This window comes from Narcine bancroftii, chromosome 2 (assembly GCF_036971445.1).
Source record: "Narcine bancroftii isolate sNarBan1 chromosome 2, sNarBan1.hap1, whole genome shotgun sequence".
Classification (NCBI taxonomy): Eukaryota; Metazoa; Chordata; class Chondrichthyes; order Torpediniformes; family Narcinidae; genus Narcine; species Narcine bancroftii.
The window spans coordinates 87,386,895-87,406,918 of NC_091470.1; the positions used below are offsets into that span (position 1 = coordinate 87,386,895).

The 20,024-nt window shown below is 42.1% G+C and overlaps 1 protein-coding gene across 9 annotated transcripts in view; it reads left to right on the forward strand.

Annotated features, from left to right (window-relative positions):
• The window catches only part of LOC138753865 (gephyrin), a 549,882-nt gene that overhangs the window by 309,289 nt on the left and 220,569 nt on the right, over positions 1-20,024 (forward strand). The window lies entirely within an intron of this gene.

Genomic DNA, 20,024 nt, shown 5'->3' on the forward strand with positions numbered 1-20,024 from the left:
CATCAAAGCTAATATTATGGGGGGAGATTATGTTGACTTCTTTATGGAAGCAACAAAGCATTGATGAAGAAAAACAGATGTGGTTTATGCCATTTATTAATAGATCCGGCATCAGCAGGAGACCAATGGCAAAGGTATTGGTGCAACGTAAATGAGCTTAATCCAACCATGTGGGAAAATGCATGATCACTTATATTGTACTTCCTGAGCACGAGGCCATTTATCCCATCAAGTCAAACCAGCTCAGCATTTCCATCAGTCCCTTTCCTCCCACATATTTTCTGAGCCTCTCTCACATGCTCACCCTGCCGCCCCCCCCCCCTCCCCCAACCCCAATCCTTTCACAGTAACGGTAATGAAAATAACAGCCACGTGTCTTTGAAATATGGGATGAAACCAAGCAGCAGTGGGAAACCAAATGGGGTCACAGGGAGAATGTGCAAATTCCTCACAGCTGCACCCTCTGAGGATCAAATCCAGATCGCTGGAGATCTGAGGCAGCCTACCCCACAAGTCTCCAGGAATGAGATTTAAAAATATTTTAATAATATGGTCAGCAGTGTTTTGTAGGGAAAAACAGAAACTGCTTTGCCTCAACCTGGATCAGGGAATGAGTTGCTGCTGAAGGAGCTTAGAGGGTCAGGCGGCATCCATGAGTAGAAATGGTCAATCATCATTTTGAATTGTGACCCTTTTTCGAGACTAAAATAAAAAGTGAGTGATCAGAACAAGGACACAGTCCTTTTGGTCCTCACTTTCAACCCCACCAGCTTCCTTTGACACTTGCACCAAGTTCAGCATGATGCCACTATCAGCCACATCTTCCCTTCCACCCCACCCCCACCCCCACTCGCTTTGCACATGGGTGAGTCTTGCCAAGATTTAATGGACTCCCCTTTCCTCCTCACCCAGCTTTCCATCTCCTTAGGCATTTTATTCTGTAGCTGCAGCAAATGTAAAAATTGTCCTGACTTCTCCCCGCTCACCTCCATCCACAGCCACCACCAGACCATCCATTTGAGGCAGAACTTTATCTGCACGTCGTCCTACATAGTCTCATGCATTCGATGTGGTGTCCACCTGTGTGGTCTCCTCCACTGTGTGTGTGTGTGTGTGTGTGTGTGTGTGTGTGTGTGTGTGTGTGTGTGTGTGTGTGTGTGTGTGTGTGTGTGTGTGTGTGTGTGTGTGTGAAAACTTAGCAGATGAACAGAGGTAGGTGGAGGAGCACATAGTGTTGAGGAAGCAGGGAGGCTGCAGAAAGATGTAAGTTGATGAGGGGAATTGCAGAGAAGTGGCAAATGAAATAGAATGTTAGAAAGTGCACAGTCATGCACTTTGGTAGAAAAAATAAACTGGCAGACCTTTATTTTAAATAGGGAGAAAATTGAAAATATCCATGACCTGGGAGTCCTCATGCAGGATAGCCTGAAGATAAACTTTCATGTTGAGTGTGTGGTGAAGTAGGCAAATACAGTGCTGGCATTCATTTCAAGAGGAATAGAATATAAGAGCATGGATGTGATGTTGAGAGTGTATAAGGCACTGGTGAGACCTCACTTGGAGTATTGTGAGCAGTTTATTTAAGAAAAGGTGTGCTGATGTTGGAGTGATTTCAGAAGATGTTCACAAGAGTAGTTCCAGGAATAAAAGGGTTGTCATATGAAAAGCGTTTGATCGCTCTTAGCCAATACTTGTTGGAATTTAGGAGAATGAGGAGAGATCTCAATGAAACATTTTGAATGTTGAAAGGTGTGGACAGAGTAGATGTAGACAGGTTATTTCCCATGATGGGAGAGTCTGGGACAGGGCACAACTTCAGGGTAGAAGGGCTTCCACTTAGATGAACAGGAATTTATTCAGCCAGTCGTGGTAAATGTGTGGAATTTGTTGCCACAGGTGGTTGTAGAGGCCAGGTCATTGTATGTATATAAGGCTGAGGTTGATAGGTTCTTGATTAGCCAGGGCATTAAAGGTTATGGGGAGAAGGCCGGACAGTAGAGCTGAGTAGGAAAATGGATCAATTCATGATTAAATGGAAGGGCAGACTTGATGGGCTGAATAACCCATTTCTGCTCCTTTGTCTTGTGGTTTTATGGTCTTCCTGTAGCCAACCATTTTAACTCCCCCCACCATTCTGACAGTGACAGATCTGTCCTCAGTCTCATTAATTTTCAAGGGGAGGCCAAACATAAACTTGAGGAACAGCACATCATAATTCTCCTGGAAAGTCTTAAACCCAATGGCTTGAACATTGATTTATCTGATTTTAGCTAACCCCTATCTCTATCTGCTTCCATTGTTTCCATCTCTACCTATTCTCTCGAATTTTCCCCTAATCCCACTCCCCTTCCCTCCAATGTTCTCTCCCTCTTCCTGGCTCTCCACCTCTCCCACTTTCTGCCCAATGCCCCATGAACCTTTGGCCTCTCCCTAGCTTCTTTTCCTCCTTCACATACATAATATCACTCCCTTTTTAATTTAATCTCAATAAAAGATCCCAAGCTGAGAAAATGACCATTTCTACCCATAGATGCAGCCAGACCTGCTGAGTTTCCCCAGCAGCTTTTTGTTGGCTAATTGTTTTGTAGGGGATCTCTTTGGTATGACGAGAACTGTAAGTTTTACAACAAACGAAGTCATTATTTTGTATAAAATAGCTTTTGTTCAATATTCTAAGCAGTTTTTCAATGCTACTGTGTCAGACAATGCAAGATGACTATGTAAATATTGTATGAGAAACCCTATCTGGGCTCTTGTAATTATAGAATTCCCATCACTGGCAACATTCGATATGATGCATAATAGTGTCTGCAATCTAAATTTTCCAGGCGGAATGAATGGGGCTGCTGTGAAACATTCACAAGCTTAGCACTACCAACCAAGGATTAAATTCTAGACACTGTTGTTCGTTGCTTTTATCATACAATCAAACATTTTCTGGGAGGAGGAGACTCAAAAGCATGCCCATTTGCAATGATGGTGGGATGCAGCATGTGAGTGGCAAAAACGAGACTGGAGCACTTGTAATTATATTGTGCCAGAAGCCAGCTCTCAGCTCATTTGATTCACTTTGCATAAAATCAACTAATGGCTGCAAATGTAGGGCTAGGCCTATTTCCCAGAGATACTGCGTAATGCTAGGCGCACCTCTGACCACACTATTCCAACATATGCAACATACCGTAGGTACTTCCCCACCAATATAGAACATTGCCCAGGTGTGTCCTGCCCAGAAAAAATCTGGACAAATCCAATTCAGCAAGCTTTCATATAATAATTGTCAAATGGCGATTATTCACAAATGCAAACTCACTCAGTTTGCATTTCACCAGGTCCACTTAGCTCCAAACCTCTAAAGTAGCTAGTAGCATTTGTGCCATAGAAGTATTGACAATTAACTCTCTAATGATCGGCAGCATGTCCCACGCCCATCGACATCCTACAGGGATCATTATTGACTAAAATTCAACTGGACCAGCCATTCAAATACTGTGGCTAGAAGAGTAGATTAGAGGACAGACGTCCTGCAGTATGACTCACCTGCTGACACCAAAAGCCTTCACGCCATCCCCAAAGCACAAGTCAGATGAAGTATAGGCAACTCCTGAAATGCTCAAGAAGTTTGCCATAATCCAAGACGAAGGCAAAGTAGGTTAGCACTTACTTGTGTCACTGCTCTTGCAGCATCTGCCATCTGCAAAAGGCACTTTAGTTACTCACCAAGCTTGCTCCAATAGCACCTCCCAAATTTACACCTTCTATTTCCAAGGAGGACAAGGATAATGTGTGTGCAGGAACCCCCACCAACGTGTTCCTCTTCAAGTTGCATGCCATTCCTGATGAGGAAATCTAAATCCAGGAGCTGTACTAGTTCAAGGAGGGAGCTGACACCATTTCCTCGAGCAATAAGAGAAGGGCAATAAATATTGACTTTGCCGAAAAAAAAGAATGAATAACTAACCATTGCTAAAATTTTCTTTTTTGCCCAGCCACCAATTTCTCATTTCTTTTGAGGGCATTTGAAACAAAAAGCATGCCTTTACCACTCTTATTTCTGATTCACCATTTTCAAGTGTTGCAGTTTGAATCAGGTTTTTGCACCCAACCCCTTCCCAACTTACTTGCCATTTTATGGTCCTTTTTGCTTGCTACCTCACATTGAGTCACTATCCCTTATCTCTACACCTCCCTCTGTGACACAGTCAAATATCGGACAAAGGTCTGCCACCCACTGGAACTCCTGAGATTTAAGTAAATACTTTTGGATTCTTAATAGCTGCCATGTGCTTCTACTCTACAGAGAAATTGGTCACCCCTTGCAGTCCTGACTGCAAGGATGGACTGCTCAAACTCCTCAGAAAAACAAAAGGCCACAGTGTCTGTTTCCTCATCAACATAGCATGGTGCTCAGATGTAGCTATCCTGGTGAGCTCCTGCACCCTAGACTTGGAATATCCAACCGTGAAGAGCTGTCTCTAAGACCTTCCATGGAAATTTGCATGAGCAATACTGACAGCAGTCACATTTCACCCCAGATAAACACAAAACCAATGCTGGGTGAAGTATTCCCCTTGACCAACAGACATTAAATGATACATCCCAAAGCCTTGTTCATCAAAGCCAGAGGCCTCAATCACATCACCCTTGAGTAAAATATCAGAATTCTATCATCACCTATCTCACCAGAGCCCCAACACCCTTGACCAGTGCTACACATCATCACCTGTCTCACCCGAGCCCCACACCCTCGAACCACTGCTACACATCATTACCTGTCTCACCAGAGGCCCAAAACCCTTGAACCACTGCTAAACATCATTACATGTCCTATCAAAGGCCCCTACACCCTCGAACCATTGCTACACTTCATCACATGTCCGATCAAAAGCCCCAACACCCTCGACCCCACTGCTACACATCATCACCTGTCTCACCAAATCCCCCAACACCTTCGAACCACCGCTAAACATCATCATCTGTCGCATCAAATGCCCCAGATCCCTCGAACCATTGCTACACATCATCACCTGTCCCACCAGAGGCCCAACACCCTCGAATCACTGCTAAATATCGTCACCTGTTCCATCAAAGGCTCCAAAACTCTCGACTGCCACTACACATCATCACCTGTTCCAACAAAGGCCCCAACACCCTCGAACCACTGCTACACATCATCAACTGTCCCATCAAAGGGCCCAACACCCTCGACCACTGCTACACATCATCAACTGTCCCATCAAAGGCCCCAACACCCTCGAACCACTGCTACACATCATCAACTGTCCCATCAAAGGCCCCAACACCCTCGAACCATTGCTACACATCATCAACTGTCCCATCAAAGGCCCCAACACCCTCGAACCACTGCTACACATCATCAACTGTCCCATCAAAGGGCCCAACACCCTTGACCACTGCTACACATCATCAACTGTCCCATCAAAGGGCCCAACATCCTTGACCACTGCTACACATCATCAACTGTCCCATCAAAGGCCCCAACACCCTCTTTTTTTTTTCTTTAAATTTTTTATTTTTCACACCATAAAACACGTTAGCCATGATATACACTTTTTCATTTTCACACATATACAGTGACTTTTTCTCCCCCCCCCCACCCTCCTCCCAAGCCACCCCCCCCACCCCCCCCTACCCCCCCCTCTCATCCATTTTAGGTATACAATCTAGGTTGCATTAAGTCAGTCAGACAATGTTGTCATTCAACAAAAATACACCAGAAATTCTACTGAGTCCATTCTTTTCTTTTCTTCTCCTTCCATCAACTTAGGTAATGTTTGTTCCCGGTAGGTTTTCGCTATTGTATTTAATGTAAGGCTCCCATACATGTTCGAATATTTCAATATTATTTCTTAAACTATATGTTATTTTTTCTAATGGAATACATTTATTCATTTCTATATACCATTGTTGTATTTTCAAATTATCTTCCAATTTCCAGGTTAACATAATACATTTTTTTGCTACGGCTAGGGCTATCTTAACAAATCTTTTTTGTGCATCTTCCAAGTCAATTCCAAATTCTTTATTTTTTATGTTACTTAGGAGAAAGATCTCTGGATTCTTTGGTATATTGTTTTCTGTTATTTTAAACACCCTCGAACCACTGCTACACATCATCAACTGTCCCATCAAAGGCCCCAACACCCTCGAACCACTGCTACACATCATCAACTGTCCCATCAAAGGGCCCAACACCATCGAACCACTGCTACACATCATCAATTGTCCCATCAAAGGGCCCAACACCCTCGAACCACTTACACATCATCAACTGTCCCATCAAAGGCCCCAACACCCTCGAACCACTGCTACACATCATCAACTGTCCCATCAAAGGGCCCAACACCCTCGACCACTGCTACACATCATCAACTGTCCCATCAAAGGCCCCAACACCCTCGAACCACTGCTACACATCATCAACTGTCCCATCAAAGGGCCCAACACCCTTGACCACTGCTACACATCATCAACTGTCCCATCAAAGGCCCCAACACCCTCGAACCACTGCTACACATCATCAACTGTCCCATCAAAGGGCCCAACACCGTCGACCACTGCTACACATCATCAACTGTCCCATCAAAGGGCCCAACACCCTCGACCACTGCTACATATCATCAACTGTCCCATCAAAGGCCCCAACACCCTCAAACCTTTGCTACACATCATCAACTGGCCCATCAAAGGTCCCAACACCCTCGAACCACTGCTACACATCATCAACTGTCCCACCAAAGGCCCCAACACCCTCGAATCATTGCTACACATCATCAACTGTCCCATCAAAGGGCCCAACACCCTCGACCACTGCTACACATCATCAACTGTCCCATCAAAGGCCCCAACACCCTCGAACCATTGCTACACATCATCAACTGTCCCATCAAAGGCCCCAACACCCTCGAACCACTGCTACACATCATCAACTGTCCCATCAAAGGGCCCAACACCCTAGACCACTGATACACATCATCAACTGTCCCATCAAAGGGCCCAACACCCTCGAACCACTGCTACACATCATCAACTGTCCCATCAAAGGGCCCAACACCGTCGACCACTGCTACACATCATCAACTGTCCCATCAAAGGGCCCAACACCCTCGACCACTGCTACATATCATCAACTGTCCCATCAAAGGCCCCAACACCCTCAAACCTTTGCTACACATCATCAACTGGCCCATCAAAGGTCCCAACACCCTCGAACCACTGCTACACATCATCAACTGTCCCACCAAAGGCCCCAACACCCTCAAATCATTGCTACACATCATCAACTGTCCCATCAAAGGGCCCAACACCCTCGACCACTGCTACACATCATCAACTGTCCCATCAAAGGCCCCAACACCCTCGAACCACTGCTACACATCATCAACTGTCCCATCAAAGGGCCCAACACCCTAGACCACTGATACACATCATCAACTGTCCCATCAAAGGGCCCAACACCCTCGACCACTGCTACACATCATCAACTGTCCCATCAAAGGCCGCATCACCCTCGAACCACTGCTACATATCATCAACTGTCCCATCAAAGGCCCCAACACCCTCGAACCACTGCTACACATCATCAACTGTCCCATCAAAGGGCCCAACACCATCGAACCACTGCTACACATCATCAACTGTCCCATCAAATGGCCCAACACCCTCGAACCACTTACACATTGTCAACTGTCCCATCAAAGGCCCCAACACCCTCGAACCACTGCTACACATCATCAACTGTCCCATCAAAGGGCCCAACACCCTCGATCACTGCTACACATCATCAACTGTCCCATCAAAGGCCCCAACACCCTCGAACCACTGCTACACATCATCAACTGTCCCATCAAAGGGCCCAACACCCTTGACCACTGCTACACATCATCAACTGTCCCATCAAAGGGCCCAACACCCTCGAACCACTGCTACACATCATCAACTGTCCCATCAAAGGGCCCAACACCCTCGACCACTGCTACACATCATCAACTGTCCCATCAAAGGCCCCAACACCCTCGACCACTGCTACACATCATCAACTGTCCCATCAAAGGGCCCAACACCCTCGACCACTGCTACACATCATCAACTGTCCCATCAAAGGCTCCAACACCCTCGAACCATTGCTACACATCATGAACTGTCCCATCAAAGGCCTCAACACCCTCGAACCACTGCTACACATCATCAGCTGTCCCATCAAAGGGCCCAACACCCTCGAACCACTGCTACACATCATCAACTGTCCCATCAAAGGGCCCAACACCCTCGACCACTGCTACACATCATCAACTGTCCCATCAAAGGGCCCAATACCGTCGTCCACTGCTACACATCATCAACTGTCCCATCAAAGGCCCCAACACCCTCGAACCACTGCTACACATCATCAACTGTCCCATCAAAGGGCCCAACACCCTCGAACCACTGCTATACATCATCACCTGTCCCATCAAAGGCCCCAATTCCCTTGAACCACTGCTACAGGACCATAAAAGATGCCTGGTGTTCCACCCCATGCCCGTGCTTTGTCTGTACTCTGAATCAGCAACAAACATTAGTGAATACTCACTGTCATTGCTGACTAGAGCAGGAAGTGTGCGGGAAGCTACTGTTGTCAATCTATGTGTTTCCTAACAGGAAATGTGGCTGATCGGTGAGGTCTTCCCACTACTCGTCAGGCGATCTAGCCCTGTACAAAATAGGCAGGTACCACCTACTCAGGGCCATCAGAACTGAACCACACGAACCTCATTGACACCGGGCACCCATGGCAATGTGTGCATGCTGGCACAGGCTGCAAAGCATAGCTGGATTGAGGAATAAACAACAGTGCATTCCTTTTAATGAACTCCATACAGACAATAATTGCTTCAAACAGCTGGTGGTACACTTCTCTTCAGTTTGCATTCTGCTGAAACAGGTCCACAGCAGCCACCATCTTCCTGGCCCTACATTCAGCCTTGGAACACCAAGACAACATGGAAACTTATGTCAGACAAGTATTCAATAACTATAATTCCACCTTTAAGACAATAGTACAGAGCTAAATCATCCACAAACTCAGTCCCCTTGGTCTCAACAACCCTGTCTGCAGTTCAATCTGTAACTTCTTGTACCACAGGCCACAACCACTGAGGATTGGTGACAGCACCCCCTTCATGACCATCCTCAACATCAGTGCTCCACAATGCTGTGTACTAAGTCCCCTTCTCTACTCACTCTACACACAACTGTATAACCAAACATAGCTCTAATTCCATCTATAAATCTGTGGAGGACACCACAGTTGTTAGCACAATCTCCACCAGTGATGAGCTAAAGGGCAAAAGGATGGCAGAGAGACTGATGACAGATCAGTAACCTCCCCCCAAGGAATTGGATGCAGAATTCCAAAGGAGGGCACAGAAGTGGAGGGAATAGACAGCTTTAAGTTTCTCAATGTAGACATCTCCAGTGACTTCTGGTCCATCCACATCAGTGCAAATGTGGTGAAAGTGGATCGGCACATCTACGTCCTCAGAAGTATGAGTATATTTGGCATTTCACCTGCATCATTTAACAACTTTGCAAGTGCACCTTCACAAGATAAAAGCATCCTGTGAATGTGCATCATGCATAGGTCGGGAACTGCTTCACCCATGACTGCAGGAAACTGCAGAGGGTTGTGAATATGGCTCAGGCTACCTCACACACACAACCCTACCCTTCCATTGATCCCATTTATAATTCCAGCTGCCTTGAGAAAGCAGCCAGCATATTCCATCATGACCACACTCTCTAAACCCCACTCCCCACCCCCCATTCTAGTCAAGAAGAAGATTCACCAGTATGAGAATGTGCCCCACCCCACAAGATTTAAAAAGTTTCTTTCCCATCTTTATCAGCTTCAAAGTGTGATAATTAGGTTGGTATTACTTCTAGCCAACTGATATCTCTCTGAAACTCCGTTCTTTTGTGCTGTCTTACTTCTATGTAGGAGATATCCACTGGTCTACTTGCCAAACAATTCTGTTCTTAGAACATGTAAAAGTAAACTTGAACTTGCTCTCCTTCAAGCTTTACAATTTACCTGTAAATGTAATTCTCTTATTTTTCTTTTTACTTTTGATTACCCGTGTTTTAAATTGTTTTTCTTTCTTCACTCTTCAATCAAATGGTATTTATAAGCACACGTAAATAAAAGCCTGGGTTTATTCAAACCATTTTCTCCCAGCTCCTTAAAGACCTATACAAGGAGGTAAATCATGCACTGAGTTTGTACCATCTACCTCTCCTCCTAACCCCCACCAATCCCCCCTCTATTTCTATCCTGTTTCTCTAAATCCGTGGCTCTCAACCTTTTTCTTTCCACTCACATCCCACTTTAAGTATTCCCTATGCTATAGATGCTCTGTGATTAGTAAGGGATTGCTTAAGGTGGTATGTGGGAGGAAAGAAAAAGTTTGAAAACCACTGTTTTAATCGTCCCTCATTGACTCGTTATGTGCACGGTTTCAGAACTCCAAAGGAAATGGGCCAATGACAATTTTTCTCAAGCAAAATATTTCAGTAACAATTGGGTCTAGAACAGTGATTCTCAACTTTCCCTTCCCATTCACATCCCGCCTTAAGAAATCCTTTACTTATCACAGAACACCAATGGCATAGGGATTACTTAAAGTGGAATGTGAGTGGAAAGGAGAAGGTTGAGAACCACTGCTCTAAAAAAATGAAAGAGAATTCAATGTTCATGTTATCATGGCCTTATTCAGTTGCATTGTTTGACTGAAGTTTAAACTCCCTCTGTTCCACTCCACCAGTTAAACTTCTATCATAAAAGTGTGAAATTGAGAGAGAGTGCAAGGTTTGGCAAATGAATTGTCATGAACAGGTAACAACACTAGAAGAGGCATTCATTATCAGGAAGAAGGAGAGATGGCAGGAAAATTCAATTCAGTATCAAAAATGCAGACAAGTCACTGTTCAAATGTGGAATCGGTACTCGAGATTCAGCAAAAGTTTCTACAGTATAACTCTGATTATCCAAAATGGTCGGGACCGGGCCTATGTCGGATAAACTTTTTTTCAGGGAACTAATACATTTTTTTAAAATAGCCCGGTAGCAACAGCAAATCACTTGCATCAATGTTTAAACAACAATAAACAATAAGGGAAAGCCTTTTAAACATTAAAATAATGTTTATTTCTCACCAAAAGAATTCTGGTTGCAACGCTGCCACTGATAACCAAGACCACCCAACCATTGCTGCTGATCACCAACATGTCCCCACACTTCCCGGGCCGGTGGAACACTCACTGGTGAGTCGACGGGCTCACCAAATCCCCTTTGATGGTCGACGGCCTTTGATGGTGACTTAATGAATCTCCTCAAACTGCTCACAAAGATAGCCACTGGTGAACTTACTTTGTGATTGCATTGACATGGAGGCTCCAGGACAGATCCTCAGAGATGTTCACACCAGGAATTTGAAGTTCTTGACCCTCTCCACTACTGACCCCTCGAGGAGGACTGGATCATGTTCTCCTGATTTCTCCAGAAATCCACAATCAGCTGCTTGCTGGCATTGAGTGGAAGGTTGTTGGTGTAACATTATTCAACTCTCCCTCCTGTTCGCTTCCTCATTGCTGTAGGTGATTCTGCTGAAAACCGTGGTGTCATTGACAAATTTGTAGATAGCATTGGAATTGTGCCTGGCCACACAGTCATGGGTGTAGAGTGAGGAGAGCAGTGGGCTAAGCATGCATCCTTGAGGTGCGCCTATGTTGATTGGCTGTGAGGAGGAGACGGTGTTTCTCATTCATACTGGCTGTGGTATTCCAATGAGGAAATCAAGAATCCAGTTGCAGAGCGGGATGCAGAGGCCCAGGTTTGGTGCTTGTTGAGCACCACTGGTGGTGTTCAAGGCTGAACTGCAGTCGATGTTACACCTCAATTCCCAGGCAGTCAGAATATTTTAGGAAAAATAAATTTTCATTTTGGATGAATTGTACTTGTTTCATGTTGTTCAATTTGATGATTAGGAGAAAGCAAAAGACTTCTTAAAAATATGTGGTGTATCTATGGAAGAATCTGTCATGTGGGGGTTCCCAAAGCACAATCTCATGACAGTAATAACATGCAAGCACTCTCTTTTTAGTATTTTCTTTATTGGGTTTATGGTAACACACAATGCCAGAGAAAATATATTACATCAATTGAGGAGAGATGATGTAAAAAGAAAAAGTGCAAGAATTTAGTGACTCTTCTATCTTTCTTTATGTTCGGCTCAGTGGAACTGTCAATGCTGTGTGGCTTGGTATGACAATAACACCATCTACAAATTTGCCGACAATACCACGGTAGAGGGTTGTATAATGGAAGGGGATGAATCAGCATACATGAAAACTTGGCTGAATGGTACACCAACAACAACCTTGCACTCAATGTCACCAAAACTAAGGAGCTGATTGTTGACTTCAGGAAAGGAAGGCCAAAGGTGTACAATCCAGTGATCATTGGGAGATCAGAGGTAGAAAGGGTGAGCAAATTTAAGTTCTTGGGAGTCACTACCTTGGAGGATCATTCCTGGAGCCAACACACTAATGGCATCGTGAAGAAAGCATGTTAGTACCTTTAATTCTTCAGGAGTTTTGTGGAGGTTTGGTATGACACCACAAACCCTGGCAAATTTCTACAGAACTGTGGTAGAAAGTGTGCTGACTGGCTGCATCATAGTCTGGTATGGGAATACTTATACCCCTGAGCGTAAAGTCCTCCAAAAGGTAGTGGACACAGCCTAGGACATCACAGGCAAAACCCTCCCCACTGTCGAGTGCATCTACAGGGAACGCTTCTGTCATCCAAGGGCAGCAGCGATCATCAAAGACTCATGCCACCAGCACATGCTCTGTTCTCGCTGCTGCCATCAGGAAGGATGTATAGATCCCAAAGACTTGCACCACCAAGTTTAGGAGCAGCTTCCCCTCCACCTTCAAACTCCTCAAAGACAAAGTCAATCAGAGATTCATTTAAGGACTCTTACTTGTGCATTTTATTGATTTTCTTTTGTTTTCTCTGCATTGTACAGTCAGTTTGTTTACATTCGTTATCTGTTTACAGTTCTTTCGATTGTTTACATGTTTAAGCTGTATACATCTTATTTTTTTGTACTACCAATAATTGGTAATTCTGCCATGCCCACAGGAAAAAGAAATCTCAGGGTTGTATGTGATGTCATGTATGTACTCTGAAAATAAATCTGAAATCTTAATAGGCAGTGAGTAAATGTAATGAATGATAAAGGTACTTTGAAAGACAATTAAGAATTGTTAACAGAATTAACTCTTGTGCTCCTAGCTGGTCTTTCAAAGCCCTGATTAAGTTGGTGACTCACTGATGGAATAATGATGATCATTAACCTAAATTAAACCATAAATTTGGTAGTGTCTATTGACAGTGGAATTAATGGTGCAGGAAATAAAAACTGAAGTTGCCTGATTAAATCCTTGATATCTTAAACTATTTTTGATTAGAGAAATGCAAAAGGTGTAGATGCTGGAATCTGGAGCAGAGAAAGAATCGTTGGGAGGAACTCAGCATGTCAGGCAACATCAATGGGTAGAAATAATCAGTCAATGTTTCAGGTCTGGACCGTTAATCAAGACTAGGTGGAAAGGGGCAATATTATATGAAAAAAAGTGGAAAGAAGCTGGGGGAGGGACCCAGAAATACAGGACAGTAGGTGTGAAAGATGGAGAGACAAGTAGAGGGAGAAGCCTTTCGGAAGAGGGAGCGATTAGAAAAAGGGAAAGAAAAATGTCTGAAGTAGGTGAAGGGGAGATGGAAACAGTGGAATCACATGGTGCTGGGGGATAACATAAAATGAGAGGTGATTGTTCTTGCTGTTCGGTTTGAGGCTGTCCGGGGGAACACGATCTGTTGTTCCTCAAGTTTATGATGAATATTGATTAAGAGCTCTTCTGTCATCAGGATGTGTTTATTTCTTATATTGATCATTTCATTGTGACCTTGGCCAGGAATCTTGTCAGAAAGAGCTCTCATTCCAAAGGATGCTCTACTGAAAAAGGTTATTTCATTCTTGAAAGAAGAGTGAAGGATCTAAGCTTTTACCATCACTGGACACAAAGCTTAACACTGGCTAAAATCTTCATCTGATACAAATTTTTGATTTTTATTTTATCATCATTTGCCTGTGAGTAGATAATTATTTTAATCTCTGAAGCAATTCACATTCTAAACAAGTGATGAATATTTCAACCCAAGCAAGTCCATGTGAATTTCACTTACAAGCTTGAATGATTTTTCAGTACTCATTATTGATGTTTTTTAATATAATGTTTAAATCTGGATCTTATGTGCTTGGACAGAAAATGGGTGGGAGGATGTAGTCAACTTCACTTGGTTTGCTTTGGTGCAAAAATAGTTCTTTTATTGCATTAAATACCAAAAGCATCTTCAATAAAACAATTTGTAGTTCCATTGTAAGCGAACCTTTTCATTGATTGAGTGGAGAATTGTGCTCAGTAGATTATTTGGAGGTAGTTAAGGGATCGGTGAAACTGGATGCTCTTAGCAGAGAGGGGTTTGAGAGGAATGTTAAATCAAAAAGATTGAAGACATAGAAAAACCACAGTTTGGCTCATTGAATCCATGCTCATCAAAAATAATGAAGTGTTTTAATGGACTAAATAAGAGCGACCTTATCTGGAGCTAGATGAATCAATGACAGTGAATACAGATTGAAGACGATTGGCAAAAGAAAGTTGAGAATTAGTTGACTGTGAATTGAATGCATCAAAGGATGAAGGAACCAGAGTTTTATAGTAAAATCCCGAACAATTGAATAATGAATAATGTGTTATCAATAAATGAGCCATGGGGCAAAAACAGGAATAGAAATTAAAATAGCATAGGGCTAAGATTAGCTGTTTGACTTTATTCATCTGCATTTTGATGCCAGTTGTATATCTGGGAAGTTTCCCGATGGCACCAAGATTTGTTGCATGGTAGGCAGTGAAGAAGGTTATCCAAGATAAGGTTTGAGATGAACCGGGAAATTGGGCCATATGGAATGGCAGATGGAACTTGACTCAGACAAGTGCGAGGCATAGCTCTTTGGTAGGTTAAATAATCTACTGACAGTGAAAATGGTTGGGCCCTGGAGAATGTTGCAGATCCAAGTGACTTGGGCGCATGGGCATACAGTTCCATGAAAGTGGTGACACAGTAGACAGGATAGTGAAGAAAGTGTGAATCTTCATCAGTTGTCATTGAGTACAGGAGCAAGGATGTCATTCTAAATGGTGCAAGATTGCAGCATGCTGTTAGGCAGAGACACTTGGGAATCAAGAAGGCAAATGGAATGTTGGCCTCCGTTGCTTGAGGGATTGCATTTAAGAGCAGGCAGGTTCTGCTGCAACTGTTGAGGCCATATCCAGAGTGCAGCGCACAGTTTTGATCTCAAGGATGCACTGTTTTTGGTGGCAGTTCACCATGTTGATTCTGAAGCTGAGGGAGTTAGTCTTTGAGGAGAGATCAAGTAACCTAGGACTATATTCATTGGACTTGCAAAGAATGAGAGGGGATTTTAAAATAAAATTTAAAAAAAGGAAACATAAAATTATGAAAGAGACAGTAAAGTTGTTTTCGCTGGCAGGTGAGACGAGGACATAGTCTCAAGATGTGAGGAGTAGATTTGAGACCGAGATGAGGAGGAACTGCTTCTCTAGAGTTTGGTGAATCTGTGAAATCGTCTGTCCAAGGAAGCAGTAGATGATGCCTGATTAAAAATATTTAAGACAGACAGATTTTTACACAACAGGAGAATTATGGGGAAAATTAGGGTATTGGAGAAAAGGAAGGTAGTGGAGGTGAGCCCACAGCCAAATCAGCCGTGATCACTTTGATGGCCGCCTCACACTCCTATACCTGAAGTTTTTGTGTTGTTATAACTGCACAGAATATTGGTGAGATAACATTTGAAGTACTCAGTTTTGATCACCCAGCTTTAGGAAAGGTATTGTTTGATTTGAAAGAGTGCTCGAGAACTTTGCCGGATCTGGTGGGCTTGAATTACAAGGAGCGGAGAAATTGGCACATTTTAAAATAAAGGCACATTAGCCACACCCAACCCCCACCCCAGTCTTCTGCACTTCACCCAAGGCCAAAGATGACCTCACCAAGGGCCTCTGAAGTTTAAAAAAACAGAGTTGATCAAAGGAATTCTTTTTGAAACAAGTAAGTTTAATTGAGAATATTCAGAAACAAGTTATAAAATTGCAACATAAATGGCTTTAAATCTGATAAATTTGTCAGATTTATTCATGTCAGGAATTTTTTCTTGATCTCAAAAGATATTAAACGCTGTCAACAATCAGGCTTCTTAGGTACGGCAAAATGGGTTTGGTGCATTAGTGAAAGGTCTGCAAATGTTTGAATTATTGCTCAGGGAGACAACTTACTGTGTTTCCATTGGAAATCAGCTGATCCATGTGCCACAAAGTCTGCTGTTCCAATATTCATTATATGCCCAGAACTCAACAATACCTTGATGGACAGAATGATTTGTAGCAATGGGAGACTGCAAATTAAATTTCTCATCGACACTCTTAGCACATACTGTATTTGCTGTGCAAGTTGATCAGATTCTTTACTGAAAATTAAAGCATTCAGTCCCATTTCCCCTCCCAATCTTCCCCCATTGCATTGCAATTTTCTAACAAATTTCCATTTGAAAACCCAAATCAGCTGGATCTTAAAAAATATTAAAAAAACTATTTAAGCAGGGAAGTCTGCAGATGCCATGATTGTAATGCAATACACATAAGTGCTGGAGGCACTCAGTAGGACACGCAACATCTAAAGGAAGTAAAGAATGACCAATGTTTTATAACCAACAAAACCAACATATTATCACCACTTTCAACATGATCCCATCACTAGACACATCTTTCCCTCTCCTCCCCTCTCTTCTTTTCACAGGGACCACTCTCTCCTGGATGCCCTTGTTCATTCATCCCTTCCCAGTAATTGCTTTCTTGGTACCTACCCCTGTGACCTCAGGAAATGCTAAACTTGCGCCCACACCTTCTCCCTCACCACCATTTGGGGCCCCAAATAGTCCTTCCAAGTGAATCAACACCACTTCAGGGTTCATCTACTGCATTCAGTGCTCCCATTATGGCCGACCGGAAAGACTGATGTAGACTGCGAGGTCATTTCATTGAATGCTTTCGCTCTCCCTGGTGGAATAACAGGGGCCTTCTAGTGGCCAACCATTATAATTCCACACACCAACCCCACACCAAAATGTATATCCATGGTCTTGTGCACTAACAAACTGAGGCCATCCACAAATTGGAGGAACAACACAAAATATTCCATCTGCGCACTCTGCAAACAGATGCCATTGACATCAACTTCTTCAATTTCCATTAACCCCCTCCACTGAGCGCCTCTCGTTCCCTATCCCTCAGTCTTCTTTCCTTCAGCTCCCCATCCCCTTCCCTTCCTTTTCCATTCCGAGTCACCCTCTTCCCCAGAACCTCCACTTTTTTCTCTTCTAACCTCCCACCAGTATTCATCTGTAACCTCTTGCCTGCATCACTGCCCCTTCCTCCCTCCTCTCTACTCCTCCACCCATCTTTTTATTCAAATGCCTGCATTCTTTGCTCATACCTTGATGAAACACTCAAGCCTGAAACACTGGCTACCCTTTACATCCTTCAGATGCTTCATGACCTGCAGAGATTGTGGTAAATTGGATCAGCAAGTTTTCAGATGAAACTTTGATTGGAGATGTTGTGGACAGCAAATAAGGTTTTCAAAGCTTTCAGAAGGACCTGGACCAGCTGGTAAAATAGACTGAAAAATAGCAGATGGAATATAATGCAGACAAGTGTGAGGTGGTGCCTTTTGGAAGGACCAGCCAAAAAAGGACATACACATAAATGGTAGGGCACTGAAGAGTGTGGTAGAACGGAGAGATCTGAGAATACAGCTACATAATTCCTTGCAAGTGGAGTCACAGGTAGATATAGAGCTTTTGGCATATTGTCCTTAAAAATTAAAGTATTGAGTGCAGGAGTTGTATAAGACATTAGTGAGGCCAAATTTGGAGTGTTGTGTGCTGTTTTGGTCACCTAACTACAGGAAAGATATTAATAAGGTATAAAAAGTGCAAAAAAAGATTTACTAGGATGTTGCCAAACTTCAGGAACTGAGTTACAGGGAAAGATTAAATAGGTTATGATTTTATTCTCTGGAGCATAGAAGAATGAGGGGAGATTTGATCGAGGTATTTAAAATTATGAGGGGGATAGACAGAGTAAATGTAGATAGGCTTTTTCCACTGAGGACATGGGTTAACAGTGAATGGGGAAAAGTTTAGAGAGAACATGAGGGGGAACTTTTTAAAACAATATTAATAATAGTCATTCCAAAAAAAGGGAAGGATCCTTTGCATCCATCTTCTTATAGACCAATATCATTATTGAATACAGATTACAAAATTTTGTCTAAATTACGAGCTAATAGGTTAGTTAAATGTTTACCTAAATTGATAAATTTGGACCAAACAGGTTTCATCAAGAATAGAAGATCAGCTTCTTGATTAAATGTAACTCTAAAAAGAAAAATACTATCGGTAGCTTTGATTTTAGATGCAGAAAAAGCATTTGATATATTAGAATGGGACTATTTATTTAAAGTATTGAAGGTCTTTGGAATTCCATCAAATTTTATTAATTGGATAAAGACATTGCATAAATCACCCAAAAGCTAAAGTAAAGTAGTTATAAATAGCCAAATATCTTATTGGAAAGATCAGCTAGACAAGTTTGTCCATTGTCACCTTTTTTAAAAAATTTGCACTGGATATGGAACCTTTAACAGAGGTGATAAGATTAGATAATAGGATTAAGGGCTTTAAGATAGATAAAGAACATAAAATTAGTCTTTTTGCAGATAATTTAATATTATATCTTACAAACCCTGAAATTTCATTAAAAAATTAATGTGATAGGCAGAGTATGGGTTAATATCAGATTATAAAATAAATATTGATAAAAGTGAAGTGATGCCAATGATTGAGACTGATTGTACTCAGATTAAGAAAATGATAAAATTTAAATGGCAGAAGGAGGCAGTGAAATATTTAAGAATCAATATTGATAAAAAGTTGAATAATTTATTTAAATTAAATTATATACCTTTATTGAAGACAATTAAAGAATATTTAATAAGATGGAAGGATTTACCAATTTCTTTAATAGAAAGGATAAATTGTGTGAAGATGAATATTTTTCCTAGAATACAATACCTGTTCCAATCATTATCAATTTCTGTACAATGCTTTTTCAAGATTTAAATAAAAATGTAAGAAAATTTATTAGGTGAGACAAAATGCCTAGGATGGCATTGGAAAAATTAACATGGAAATATGATGGGGGGGGGGGGGTGTCTACGAATACCTAATTTTAAAACATTATTATAAAGCAGCTCAACTTAGAATCTTGTCTTCCTGTTAAATGTCTGATGAAAAGACAGCATGAGTACAAATTGAAATGAGTAAAATAGGAGAAAATAATTCAGAACATATTTTGTATAAATGGAATGAAGAATTGTTGAATGGGAAACTAGATACACCAATTTTGAAACATATACATAAAGTATGGAATGGAATCCTTGTAGAAAGAGGAATGAAGAATGACCAAATAGCCAAAATGTAATTAAAGCAAAATCCTTTAATTCCCTTTACAGATAATAATTCATTTTTTGATATTTGGCATAACTATGGAATGAAAAGGATAAAGCATTGTTTTTTGGGGTTCTGTTTTTTTGACTTTTGACCAATTGAAAGACAAATATAATATACCAAATAATACAATTTTTTTCTTATTATCAACTTAAATCTTATTTAAAAAGAAAGTTAGAATTGAAGTTTAGATTACCTGAACAAAGTCAATTTGAATATTTAATGACTAATATATTTATTAAAAGA